The 3,362-nt window shown below is 37.3% G+C and overlaps 1 protein-coding gene across 4 annotated transcripts in view; it reads right to left on the reverse strand.

Annotated features, from left to right (window-relative positions):
• Window positions 1-3,362, reverse strand: part of Rock1 (Rho associated coiled-coil containing protein kinase 1) — a 129,901-nt gene that overhangs the window by 109,216 nt on the left and 17,323 nt on the right. The window lies entirely within an intron of this gene.

Raw genomic sequence — 3,362 nt, forward strand, 5'->3', positions numbered from 1 at the left:
AAGGGCTGGCCTATCAAATGGGCCAAGGCAGTTTCTTTATTAACCAATGAAAGTAACTCCTCCATCACATGATCTACCTCAAGCCTCCCCAGGACCACTAGCAGCTCTCGTACCTTCTCCCACCCACACAGCTGGCCCTGTGCTAAAGTCAGTCAGTAGAGCATGACTCTTAATTGTAGGGTCATGGATTCAAACCCCACAATGGATGTCAAATGTAGCACAATTAATAAAAACCCAGAGAGAGATATTGGAGTTCAACTTGAAGATCAGAAAAGCAAAGCAGCCAAGTCCCTAGAGAGCTCTTACCTCTATGAAATCTTCAGGCTGAAAAAAAAAAAAAAAGAGCAAGTCCTGCCTTATAGAGCTGGGATTAAAGGCATGAACCACTACTGCCCAGCCTCTATTGCTAACTGGTGTGGTTGTACCTTTATAAAATCTTCAGACTGAAAAAAACAGAATGAACTCCTGTCTCATCCTGCTTTATATTTTTTCTAGTGCTGGGATTAAAGGTGTGTGACTTCCTAGTACTGGGATTAAAGGTATGAGACACCACTACCTGGCCTCTAGTGGCTTAGTTTTACTTTCTGGTCTTCAGCTAAGCTTTGTTTATTAAAATACAAATAAAATATTACTATACTATGAAATATTCTTCTTAACTCCATTTTATAGACTGGAAAAAACTGCAGTTTAGGAAGAGTTTAAATTACTTAGCCAACATCTAAGAATTGGTATCATCTACCTTGCTCCACTGCTGTCATTTTCCTAAAACCTGTTTGGCCATTCCTATAATTCTCATGGGATCCTCATCTAGTTAAGTGGGCATCCAACTAAGTATAATCAATTGATTTTTTTTTTCTTTCTGAGATCTAGACTTGATAGTCAATGGTTTGAAGTTAGTGACCAAAGTTAAAGCTGTTTAGATATGATGCTCTGGTCTTTGGGCAGCAGTATTTTCCTACGTGATTAAACCCTGTCTGAAGAGAAAGAATGAAGTCAATATAAAGTGAGAGAAGAGACAGAGCTACTGAATCTTCACGTTTAATCAGATTAGTTTTCTTTGAATCTATAATTCATTTTGTATGCAAAAATTTAAGTTGGGTTTCACCATCTACAAATTAATTCAGAGGAAAATGAAAGAGTGAGGCATGTAGAGGATAGTTATTTACAATGCACAAATATTAATAGAATTAATATTCAGGATTCAGCTAAGATTTGAAATTCTCATTAAAGGTAAAACTAGCACACAAAACAGACACATACATGACAGCTATGTAAATGAGTTCTGAACTACACAAAAGGTATGATATAGTGAGAGCTTAAAACAAAAGTCTAATACAGTTATGATGGATGCTGAAAATATAAAAATGAAAGAACTCAAGGCAAGAAAATAATAGGCCTTGGAAATATGTGAGTAGAATGGTAAAAACAAGATGAAATACTATAGAAAGCCTGAAGAGCAGTGTATTCTGGGGAATGGTGGAAATGAAGACGAAGCAAAGAGGGAGGATTGAGATAAAGAAAAAAATATTGTATTGATCATGACTGGCAAACTGCTAGATTAGCCTGTTAGTCCAACAAGGTTGAGTTAAAATTTGGACTTGGATGGAGGAAACAGTAACAGAAAGCAAAGATTATATCAAGGAACATTTTAAATTACCAGTCAGTGTGATGGCACAACCCCTTAATTCCAGCATTTGGGAAGCAGAAAAAGGTTGATAAAGAGTTCCAAGTCAGCCTAGTCTCTGTCTATAGAGACCAGATAAAAGTAACTATTGACACATGTTCATTCCATCTACATAATTAATACCTATGAACTATTACCATGATCCTCAAGTTTATGAACTATGCATATTTTCAGGCTCAAATAATTAGATATTTATCCAAGATCACACAACTAAATAAAAAGCTGAACTGTGCAAAGGGGAGGTAGATTAATAATTCATTTGATCAGTCCAAGTTCTTTTCCACAAGGACAAAATAATAAAGATAAATAACAACATGAATAATGACAATAATTGCTAATATTGACTCATTACCAGGAACTTCTAGGCATTATCCTTTCTAACATTCAAACTATACTTACTCTTACTTGAAGATGATACACTTGAATCTTAAAACTCCTAAGAAGTTTGTCCAAAATCACAAAGTTAATAAGCGGCTAACCTTGGATTCAGAACCAATTCTATTCCAGACTCATTCTCTTACACACTATACAACTATGAGTCTAGTTTTTTGTTTGTTTTTGTCAGTTGATACAAGCTAGAGTCATCTGAAAAAAAAAATGGAACCTCAACTGAGAAATATATCTATAAGATTTGGCTGTAGGCAAGTCTGTAGGATATTTTCTTGACTAATGATTGATGGGGGAGGGGGTAAATCCCACGGTGGTGCCACTCCTGGACAGATTAAGTACTGGGTTGTATACAAAAAAGCAGGATATACAAGCCATGAGGATCAAGCCAGTAAGCAGTATTCTTTATGAGACTGCTTTAGTTCCTGCCTTTAGGTTCTTGCTCTACTTGAGATCCTGCCTTGGCTTCCCTTGGTGATGAACTGTGACCAGGGTGTGTAAGCCAAACCTTTCCCTCCTCAAGCTGCTTTTGGTCATGGTATTTATCACAGGAATAGAAAACAACTAAAGCAGGTGAGTGATAAAACCTGGGAAAACATTTTATTTTTTTCTATCACAGAAGTGGTGACGACTTAAATCTCCTGTATCTGAAACAACGTTTTGACAAGGCTGGTGTAGTTACTTTTCTCCAGTCTAGACACTAACCAGGCCTGACCCTCACGGGCTGTGTTCAGGGTGGTGAAGTAGTAGTCATAGTTACTCTTCTCACAGCTTGATAAAATAACTGAAAGAAGCAACTTTCTGAAGGAAAGCTTTATATTGACTCAGTTCCTCATAGCCAGTGGCTTGTTTCCCATTTTTTAATACAAACCACGATCATCTGTCCAGAAGTAGCACCATCACAATGGGCTGTGCCCTCCCCCATCAATCATTAATCAAGAAAATGCCCAACAGACTTGCCTACAGGCAAATATTAAGGATACATTTCTCAGGAGAACAGAACAGTAGCAATGGCTTAATCTGGTTAAGCCAGCAGCAATCAGGACACAGAGAACTGACCAAAAGCAGAGCTGAGCCTGTTCTATTGCCCTAGATTTTCCAACTAAGCCCCATGCTCAAATGTTGCACTTTAAAAACTTAAAAAAAAAAATGCCACCAGGTGAGGACCAAAGACTTAAAAACATGGGCTATGCATTTTCACATTTAAATCTTTATTTTATTTTTCAAGACAGGACTTCTCTGTGTAATAGCCCTGGCTGTTCTGAAACTCACACTGTAGGCTAGTCTGTAT

Source organism: Microtus ochrogaster, chromosome 18, assembly GCF_000317375.1.
Source record: "Microtus ochrogaster isolate Prairie Vole_2 chromosome 18, MicOch1.0, whole genome shotgun sequence".
Lineage (NCBI taxonomy): Eukaryota > Metazoa > Chordata > Mammalia > Rodentia > Cricetidae > Microtus > Microtus ochrogaster.